The sequence below is a fragment of the Vicia villosa genome, unplaced genomic scaffold (genome assembly GCF_029867415.1).
Source record: "Vicia villosa cultivar HV-30 ecotype Madison, WI unplaced genomic scaffold, Vvil1.0 ctg.002328F_1_1, whole genome shotgun sequence".
NCBI classification, from domain to species: Eukaryota; Viridiplantae; Streptophyta; class Magnoliopsida; order Fabales; family Fabaceae; genus Vicia; species Vicia villosa.
The window spans coordinates 286,059-297,644 of NW_026705898.1; positions in this window are offsets into that span (position 1 = coordinate 286,059).

The following is an 11,586-nucleotide window of genomic DNA, read 5'->3' on the forward strand; positions in this document are numbered from 1 at the left end:
TCTATTGACGATTACTTAAACAGGTTCCGTTTGTTGAAATCAAGATGCTTCACGACTGTCCCGGAGCATGAATTAGTTGAAATGGCTGCAGGTGGCCTAGATTATTCAATTCGAAAGAAACTGGATACTGAATACCTGAGAGATATGGCCCAGTTGGCAGATAGAGTTCGACAAGTCGAACGGTTAAAGGCAGAAAAGGCCAGAGCTAGTAAGAGTTATAAGAAGGAAAGAGTAGCATACGTCGAAGCAGACGAAGTTGATGGCGAACCTTTCGAAGACTCATGCGACATGGAAGAGGTCGAAATAGATCTCGCCGAGTTAAAGGAAGCGCCACCCTATGCTTGCAAATTACTCACCCCTTCTAATGGAAGAAATCCAGTAGATAATGATAAAAGTGATAGATTTCCCAAGAAAACTTACACGTTTGATGTCACTAAGTGTGACGAAATATTTGATTTACTAGTAAAAGATGGCCAAATGATAGTGCCTCCAAATTCTAAAATTCCTCCGTTAGAACAACGAAAGAAGAGAGGTTTTTGTAAATATCATGGTTTCTTAGGCCATAAAACCTCACAATGTTTTATTTTCAGGGATCTAATCCAGAATGCTATCAAGGATGGACGTTTGAAATTCACTGACAAGAGCAAGAACCCTGTGAAGGTTGACGCCGATCCTTTGAACGTGGCTGACACTAACTTATGTGAACCATTTGACGTCAACATGGTGGAAGTATCTGAAATTCATGCTGCTGGATCAAAGACAATTCCAGATGGAAAGCAGGCTACTGAAAGCCTAAGTGACAATCCGATCCTCAATACTGATGTTGAAGAATCCTTCGATGTTGAAATGACTGAAGATCCGAAAGGAGAAACAAGTGAGGCCACTGAAGACCTCACGATGAAGCTTCAACAGATACAGATTTCTGAAGTCCCTCCGGCGGTTGTTAACATGGTCAATGCTAGACGTCCCTTATCTGAAATCGAAGAACTAGAAAAATGGTTGGTGTGGGAGAAAGCAAACCTTGAGATTCCGCCAAGGGGAAACAGTTTGAAGGATTATCTTTGGAATTGTCATATAAATAATGGAGGAAAAAGGGTGATGTGCCCAAGATGTTCAATTATGACAAATCGGAGGATCCATGCCAATTTCGAGAGGGCTTTGCGAGAAAGGTTAGAGCAACCTTGGAGAGGAGGAAACCTGCTGTTGAAAGTGTACCCAAGGTTTGAAGAAAGCTTGGTTGGTTTTTTGGTCAGGTGTCACAGCGACAATTCGGAAGTTGCACTATGCCCTAGATGTGGTGCAGTCTATGACGAACTGCTAGCAGGATCATTCGAAAGGGGGTATCTTTATATGGGTCGGGAGACCCAGGGACTGCGTCCTAACTTGTTTGGGTTCGATGATCGAACCCCATCGAGAAGGCCTGACAGCCCACATCCTAGAGCTCGAAGGGTTACATTCAAGGTTCCTGCAGACATACCTAGGGATGGATGGATGCAAGCTGGTGCCAGAACCAACAAATGGCGAAGTTGGGACCAGGGTGGAAGAACTGCAACGGCATATAGAAAACAATTCCAGACTTCTAATCGAGAGATGTACAGGTTGAAAAATTACAAGGGCAAAAATCCTATGTCCAGATCCCAATGGAGAAGACACCAGAGGATGAAGAAAGCCCAAAGGGAGTTCAAACCAAGAGAGGCTGGAGAGACAAGTAGCAATCAAATCCCAATGCAGGGGGCAAAGTCAAGCAAACCTCCGTTGGAGCGCAAGCTGTTCGATTCTGAGAACGAGAAAGAATAGGAGAGGATGCATTCAAGCCTTTGGAAAGAGGATGATAGAATGACAAATGATTTTGACTCTGATGGAGTATCATCTATAAACCTCAACTGCAATGTTGTATCTGTACTCCCTCACGAGTTTAATCAAGAAACTGAAGTTGAAGATTGTGAGGAGGCTGACGTCGAGGAGATGGCAAAACACAGACCTGTGTGTTACTATGTTCTGAACAACGGTGCAGTTGAGGAGCAGAATGCCTTCTTCGAAAGGCCAGATGAAGGTATGCGAAACCATTTGAAGCCACTCTACATAAGGGCTAAGATTGAGAATGTTGGAATTAATAAAGTCCTGGTAGATGGAGGAGCAGCAGTGAATCTAATGCCCCAATACATGCTGAAAAGAATTGGTATGTTTGATACTGATATAAGGCCACATAATATGGTTTTGTCTAACTATGAAGGCAAAATAGGGCAAACCTTGGGAGTTGTCCAAGTAAATCTCACGGTGGGATCAGTTACAAGGCCAACTATGTTTATGGTCATACCTGCAAAAGCAAATTACAATCTCTTGCTCGGAAGGGAATGGATCCATGGGGTTGCTGCTGTGCCTTCGACAATGCATCAAAGGTTAACTATTTGGAGAGAAGATGGCATAGTGGAGAATATTGAGGGAGACCAAAGTTACTACATGGCTGAAGTTAACCAGGTTAATAAGACTAACTTCGATAGGAATTTGGCAAACATAGGGCCTTGCCATGCTGCGGAAGATATATATACCCCGAATAAGAACGCATTGTATTACTTATCTTTGCACCCAAATGGATTCCAGTGGAATAGAGAAATAATGGATGGCCCAGAAGATACCCCACCAACAGAGCATGATCCAACAATACGGCCAACAGGCTGGGATGACGAAGTTGATGATGTCTGAGTCATCATTTTTCGAAAAGATTTCGGCTTACGTAGCCGAGAATAAAAGAAAGACGGCTCTTGAAGCCGAATTGTCAAACATGTTGTTTAATGAAGGTCTAAAAAAGGAAGAAACCCCAGATTTGGGGATAGATACGATCCCTCACCTGCCTGAAGATTTAGTCCGAGTCGAAGAGATTTCAGGAGAAGAGATAGGTCAAAGATTGGATGCAATCTACGACGAAGAGCCTTTGGGTTTCGAGAAGGACCCAATGGGATCAAATATCAAAATGTTAGCCCAAGATCCACTCGAAGAAGTAAATCTCGGAGATGGAGATCAAAAGAGGGTAACATACGTCAGTGCGAAACTAGCGCCAACGCTGAAGTCAAAAGTGGTCGCGTTGTTGAAGGAGAACAAAGATTGCTTTGCATGGGATTACGATGAGATGCCTGGTTTAGGGCGCGATTTGGTCGATTGAAGTTACCCATAAAGGAAGGAAAAAAGCCCATCAAGCAAACTCCTAGAAGGTTCGCACCAGAAATTCATTCGAAGATTAAAGCAGAAGTCGAAAGACTCCTACGGTGTAAGTTCATCAGAACCACAAGGTATGTCGAATGGATTGTACCAGTTATTAAAAAGAATGGTTCACTAAGAGTATACATAGATTTTCGTGATCTGAATGCAGCAACTCCTAAGGATGAATATCCCATGCCTGTGGCAGAAATGTTAGTAGATTCAGCCGCAGACTTCGAATATCTAAGTATGTTGGATGGATACTCTGGTTATAATCAGATTTTCATTGCAGAAGAAGATGTGTCTAAAACAGCTTTTCGTTGCCCATGGGCAATAGGCACCTATGAGTGGGTTGTAATGCCTTTCGGTTCAAAGAATGCTGGGGCAACCTACCAGAGAGCAATGAATTCAATATTTCATGATTTTATAGAAACATTCATGCAAGTATACATAGATGATATCGTTGTGAAATCTGTCTCAGATTACGATCATCTCGATCATCTAAGCCAATCATTCGAGAGAATGCGAAAACATGGCTTAAAGATGAATCCCCTTAAGTGTGCTTTCTTTGTGCAGGCTGGAGATTTCCTGGGCTTTGTGGTTCATAAAAAGGGAATAGAAATTAACCAGAATAAAACGAAGGCAATTATGGAAACTAAGCCTCCATCCACGAAGAAAGAACTGCAGTCCTTGCTGGGGAAAATAAATTTCTTGAGAAGATTCATCTCTAATTTGAGTGGACGCACGCAAGCTTTCTCCCCTCTACTTCGTCTCAGAGAAGGAAAATTTGAATGGCGTGCTGAACATCAAGAAGCTTTTGATAAAATCAAGCAATACTTGATCTATCCACCAATCTTATCTCCCCCAAATGGGAAGAAGCACACGCGCCTGTATATTTCAGCTTCAGATAGTACAATAGGCAGTATGTAAGCACAAGAAGATGAAAATGGCATCGAAAGAGCCATTTATTATTTAAGTAGAGTACTCAATGATGCAGAGACTAGGTATAGAGCAATAGAAAAACTTTGCCTTTGTTTATATTTCTCTTGTATCAAACTCAAGTATTATATAAAGCCAGTTGATGTTTATGTTTCGTCTCATTGTGATGTTATCAAACATATGTTATCAAAGCCAATATTGCATAGTCGAATTGGCAAATGGGCTTTAGCCCTTACTGAGTACTCATTGATATTTCAACCTCTCAAGGCAATGAAAGGCCAGATTGTATCAGATTTCATTGTTGACCATGCAGTGGTTGAGAACCCTCAACAATATGTAGATTTGAAGCCTTGGAAGCTATACTTCGATGGTTCGACTCATAGAGAGGGAACTGGTGTTGGAATATTGATAATTTCTCCTGATGGAATTCCAACAAAGCTTAAGTACAAGATTGAAGGTCCTCTATGCTCCAACAACGAAGCTGAATATGAAGCACTGATTGCTGGACTTGAAGCTTTGTTAGAATTGGGGGCAACCAGAGTCCAAATTAAAGGAGACTCCGAACTAGTGATTAAGCAACTAACAAAGGAGTACAAATGCATCAAAGAAAACTTGATCATGTACTTTGTCATAGCAAATAGGCTGCTTAAAAAATTCGAATATGTGGAGTTAAATCACGTTTCGAAAACCAAGAATCAAGAAGCAAATGATTTGGCACAGTTAGCCTCAGGATATAGGGTATCGAAAGAAAAACTAGAAGAACTGATTGAAGTCAGAGGGAAAGCAATGGCTACCAAACTTTCCCCAAGTGACCTGGAGAATTCACAATTAGGCTTTGCCAGCAAAGAAGAATTCGAAGTGTTAAATATAGACTCTTTAGCAGACACAGATTGGAGGAGTCCAATTATGAACTATCTAAAAAATCCTTCGACAGACACAGATAGAAAGGTGAAATATAGAGCCTTGTCATATTTTCTGATGGGGAACGAATTGTTCAAGAAAACTCCTGAAGGGGTCTTGTTAAAATGCTTGGGTGAAGCAGAAGCATATTTGGCTCTCTCAAATGTACATAGTGAAGCATGTGGGGCACATCAAGCAGGGCACAAAATGAAATGGCTTTTGTTTAGATATGGAATGTATTGGCCTTCTATGTTAAAAGATTGCATAGAATTCGCAAAAGGGTGTCAAGAATGTCAAGAACATGCAGGTATTCAACACGCTCCAGCAAATGAGTTAAGTCCAATAATAAAACCATGGCCTTTCAGAGGTTGGGCACTAGACTTAATTGGAGAAATTCACCCTAAATCCTCTAAGGGTCAAAGATACATACTAGTAGGAATAGACTACTTCACAAAATGGGTCGAAGCGATACCACTAGCGAATGTGGACCAAGAGGCTGTGATTGAGTTTATTCAAAAACACATCATATACAGATTTGGAATCCCAGAAAGTATAACCACAGATCAAGGATCAGTGTTCACTGGGCGGAAAATGCAAGACTTCGCCAAAGAGATGGGTTTCAAATTGTTCACTTCTACACCTTACTATGCTCAAGCAAATGGACAAGTCGAAGTAGCAAACAAAATAATAATCTGTCTCATAAAGAAACATGTGGGGAAAAAGCCTAAGAGTTGGCACAAAACCTTAGACCAAGCGCTTTGGGCTTGTCGAACATCTCCAAAAGAAGCTACAAACACTACGCCATTCCAATTGACATTTGGGCATGACGCAGTACTCCCAGTTGAGATATATTTGCAGTCAGTTCAGATACAAAGACAGGCAGAAATCCCTCCTAACATGTATTGGGAATTGATGATGAATGAATTAGTAGACCTGGACGAAGACAGACTTCGAGCATTGGAGATGATACAAAGACAAAAAGAAAGAGTGTCCAGAGCATACAACAAGAAGGCGAAAGGTAAAACTTTTAGCAATAATGACTTAGTCTGGAAAGTTATATTACCCATAGATCGAAGGAATCAAGCACTTGGTAAATGGTCCCCTCACTGGGAGGGACCCTTTCGAATCTTGAAAGTATTTTCGAATAATGCTTACGAGATAGAAGAGTTAGCAGAAGATCGCAGGATCCTAAGAGTAAACGGGAAGTATCTAAAGAGATACAAACCAAGCATGCACGAAGTAAAGATTGCAAAAACGTAGATATTGAAGTATACTACGTAAGCCAAAATGGTTGAATTAACACCAAAATGGCTTTGTTGTCTAAACAAATATGTATGGCCAAATAAAAGAAGAGACGAAGAAATCAACTTAACATCTTCCATTAATAATTAAGGGAGTACATTCGTTACAAGAGATTTGGTTTCCAAAACATGGAAGGTTACAAAAAGAAACTAAAGCAAATAAAAACCTAGACTAAACTACCTCCTAGTTGATCCTCTGGTCCAAACCTTCCAAAGGTAACAGGGGCAAGCTCTCTGCCTCGAACATGTTCATGGATCCGGAGTTGCGCATCCTTCTCACTATTCCCTTTTTAAGGAATATGTAAGACAAGAGCCTTCCATATGGAAGACAGGTCACAACCCCTTGACGGGCAACAGCCATGGAAACGGCTTCGACAAGCCCTTTGAAAATCATTAAAGGGAAGTTGATTTTCTTCCCACGAAGGGCACAGAGGATAAACTCCAAGTCCTCCACCATGATGTTGTTTTGATCATGGTTTCGTGGTTGAAAGTTACCCACGAGAAGTTGATGCCAAACCCTGATGACCTTGGCACTATAAGGGTCGTTGTCCATCAGAGTCCTCAACAGAAGATGAGTCGTCATGTTGAAGCTATTATCATCAAAGGTTTCACCAGAATTGTTGCATCTCATCAAGTTAGAGATGGTGGAAGGAGTGATTCTGATTTGGGCACGTCGAACTTCAGAGACTATAGTAGTTCTGCCTTTTGGATCTATGCGTAGGGACGCAAACATCCAGAAATCAGCCAGCATGTTGGGATAAACTGGTCCCTCCAGGATTTCATAATAGAAATCAAGTTCTTGATTGGGAAAGAGAGCGCTGATGCTGATGAATTTTTCTTCTTCGGAAAGTTTGAACTCTTTCTTTATGCAAGCTCTAATGTTGTTATAAGTAAGAGGTTGCGCCATGAGGAGAAGAAAAAGTTGAAAAGAGTTGTCTTTTAGACTCTGTGTTTTGAGAAATAGAGGAAGAGAAACAAGGTTTCAAGCAAGTGTGAAAGAAGAAGTGTGATGTTAATCCTTTATATAGACCTGGGGCAATAGAGGGACGGTTTAATTATAATGATTGATTGGACTGCGTTTGGTATTCCAAAGAGGAGTTATGGCTTCCGCCGTTTCCTGCCCTAGGAAGTTGAAATGTAATCATGAGAAACTGGTGCACGTACGTCTTAAAAGAGACATTTTGAAGGAAGTGACGTCATCACTTAAATGATGGTTACGGTTAAGGGAGTGGAAACGTCAAGTCTAGACTAGAAGGAGTGCGAAGGATAGTCAGGTCACGTGCTGGAATTTATTAAGATTACTGTGACAATTAAATATATTTTGGCAAGATTTGAAGAATTGCTAAAGTGTTACACATAATCGTTGCAAAGTGGAATAGAATATGTAAACTGGCAAACAAAAGGTCTACATAGATATATTCCTAGTGGAATTCGATTACAAGACAAATCAATGTGCATTACAGAAAAGTCATTATAAGATTCAAAAGGACTAATTAAAATCTCTAGGAAGAGTGTCTTTTATCTTCGAATACTGAATCTCCAAGGAAGACATGCGAAGTTCAATCAAGGCCCGTTGTTTCTTCGGTTCGTCAATTTCGGGAACTAGTTTTTGTGCAGCTTCGAAATGCTGGATTCCTAAACGCGCAACTTCAGTCAATTCCTGCACACTGGACTGTTGAATGGTTGCCTTACGAGATTCAGCCTCCTTTATCTTTTCTTCAAGCTGGACAATCTCTTGTTTCCAGGATTGGATATTCCGCTCACATTCATCGTACTCTTGTTGTTTCTCTGAGCGTTTAAGTTTGAGAGCATCACCTTTCTTCGACGCATCAGTGGCGGCTTTCCAAGATGAATTATGAGAAGACACCTTCGTAGTAAGTTGCTCCTCAATATTGCGACGTCGAAGAATGTTTGATTGAAGTTGTTCGATCAGAGAACCCAGCAAAACAATCACCTCTGAGACTTCTTTCGAAACCAGAAGCAGATCCACCTTTTTTAGAAGTTGATTCAAGCCATGACTTTTGGTAGGATCCTTGCTAAGAATTTCGACGAGGTTGGTTTCGAAGAACTTTTCCTTTATCTGATGAAGAAGTACAGAAGTATCCTCTTTGTCACCAGATTCTGGCTGGACAGCTGGAGAAGTTTCGAGCTCAGAAGGCGAAATGTTATCAGTATTCATCATAGCCTTGAGGAAGTTGAGAGGATTAGTTTGTTTAAGCTGCTCCAATTCTGAAGGAGTGGGCTTTGCTGGGGTAGCCGTCGAAATAGTTTCATGAGAAATTATGGTCCCAAAAGGTGTAGTTTCATGAGGAACTACTGTGGCTAGCTTGGAGGTTTCTTCCATAACATCTTGTTCAGATAAAGAATCCTCACTACCAGGTAGATGACCAGCTGCATTGTGGCTACCTGAATATTGTTGATCTGCTTTTTCGCTCTGGTGAGTAGGTGGAGAATCATCAGTTGAGTGGCTTTCTTCGACTAGCATATTAGGAATGATGGTCGCTAAAGGCTGAGCATCTTCGACAACTAGTGAAAGCACGTGAGATTTGGCTGCATTAAGTAATTAGGACACATTATGATGGGTAGATTGCAAGAAATCTGTTTGTCGTAAGAAAAAATGTACACTTACCTTGGAGACTATCAAGGTCGATGGTAAGGTTGAAGGATTTGAGATTAGAAGTGGCTGTGCCAGCATCATCCTACAATCATAAGGTAAAATGTTTAATTGTTTAAGTTAAAATTTATAGAAATGATTATGTTATGAGATTCAAATACCTTGGTTGGGATGTTATCTGGACTCGAGTTGTGACTCTCTACAACAAGAACGTTACTACCACCTTTCAAAGGTGATTCTTCAGAAGATACCTTATCAACCGGTGAAGGAATTTTCGAAGAACCAGACCCCTTTTCTTTGCCTGAAGGAGTGACAGTCTTCTGTCTTTTCTTGTGTCCTTGCCTGGTGCGAGGAGGAGATTTGTCTTCATCATCTGAAACAACGGTTTGAGGATCTTTTCGCTTCGAGTGCACCGGAGGTTTCGAAGTCTGAAGAATATGAATTGAGCAAAGTAAGTACCATCCACAGAAATATACCAATTGGAATATAAAATGAGTGTATACCGTGGGTTTCTTGCCGGTCGTGGTAGAATCACTCCTACTTGCCTTGTTTCTCTTCGAAACTCCAGAATCCTTTTGTGCAGCGGCTTCTTTGATCTTTCTCTTTCGAGCTACGACTGTAGTTGAAACTGGAATCAGTATTTCAGCCAAAAGAAAGAAAAGTTAGTCGAAAGTTGTCTAAACCCAAACCTTCAGGTATTGGAGTCAAGACACGAACATGTTCAAGATCTATATGAAGGTGTCCTTTGAAAGTATCCAGGGTATGCTTAGTCGGGACCACTCATTCAGCGCGTTTTTTAGTGCTTTCCTGAAGAATTTTAAAAGCATTCCCACACACGAACTAGTCTGGGAAAGGAGGGCTTAAAGCCACACCAAAATCAGCACTTGGCAGTGGAGGGAATTTCGGAGGATTAAGTTTGAAAGCCACTTCATAATGCAGTTTTGGTCGAACAGACGAGGGCAGTTTCAACTTATCCAGTTTAGTAGAAAACTTTTCGCGCAAAATGATTGCAGCTTCACGAACGGTCCGACTAAGATCATCAGGCCTGTAAATGGTTTCAAAGAATTTTTGAAAGGCTTGTATTTCTTTAATATGAGTTGAAGTACCTTTGTGAAATTTTTCCTGCACATCATCAAAAGCTTCAGTTAGTTCGCGAGTAAGGCTCTCAGCATCGAAGATTTGCATGGTGTAGTAATCTGTCCACCATTTTTGAAAATCTGGAGTAGAATAAAAGGCAGGTTCGAAAGGAATAGGAGAGAGATTGGTAACACCGGTGTATCTGGCGATTTTTGATTCACACTCATCTTCAGTTAGATACAAAGTGTGTAAGCACATATGGTTCCTTTTCTCATATAGACATTTGGGTTTTATTTGAACCAATCCAAATTGTCTCGACACCAAATTTGGTTGGTAGCAGAGAAGAACACATTGGCTTTTGGAGGGTCGAAGACGGTGATAGAACAGCCTTGGGGTAAGAAAAGCTTCCCAAATAATTACAGATTCAGTCTGTTGGTCTGGGGACGTCGCTGGAAACCTTCGAGTGAACCATTCAGGACCCACTGTCCTTTGTACGAATGGAGCCATTGAAGGGCTGAATTGATCATGTGGTTGTCGTTTTTTTTACCTCCCCGTTTCACTTGGGAGGATGGCACGCTAGACCCTTCACGCGAAATTTGGAAGGAGAATGCGCCCGTGGTGGGATGAATTTTGTTTCAGTTCTTCCTACGATATCACACGAACTTTCTTATTTGTCCTACGATTAGGAAAGGGGAAAAAAGATCTCAACTAAACCCTAGGAGTTTGCTAAGTGTGGGGATTCACCTAGACTAGAAATTCTGGAGTCCGGGGGGTCGGTTATACATAGGGAAGAGTTTAAGCACCCTACATATCTGTAGTACTCTACAGGAACCTTCTCTGTGTCTAAATGTGTTTGTGCTGCTAATGATTATTGGGAGAGTTTCTCCTTTGTATTAGGAGAAGGAATTGAATTGAATAAAAGAAAGACAGACAGACAGACAGACTATTTTTTGGTGTTTTATTAGCTCGTTGAGATTCCTTGTGAACCTCATGTCTACATATCCCTAATGGAAGTCAGAGCTTAATGTAGTTCGGGGAACTAATTAATTATTAATTATTTTTGGGTGCCTTGCTTGAAGCTCAAGGTTGAAGCTTGAATTAAATCTCTGTTTACAGTAAAGAGACATGAATTTATCTTTACAGAGAGGTATTTCTACTATTCCACCACAAACATTAAAAGAGTGACAGAATAACTGAATTCATTTCATTCAAGAGGGGGACCTTACTTGTGTATGTGCAAGTATAACAGTCAAATGCCTCTTAAATGAAAGAAAGATGCTCATCCAAATTAGGGAAAGTTACCACATGTCTGGGTTTTACTGCCAGCTCATGCCTTTCAAAATCCTAAGTGGGAGACTTGATTAAAATTAAATTAAAATGAAATGTAATGTTTGTTTGTTTGAATGTGGTGAGATAGGAGAAAGATCTCTCTATAGAGATAAGCTATGTCTATCTATTGTATAAAAGATTTGATTTTTAACTGGCTTGTATGAGGCCCAAGCTTGAGGCTTTTTGATTAAATGTATTATTTATTGACTCTGGGAGATGACTCCACTGGGG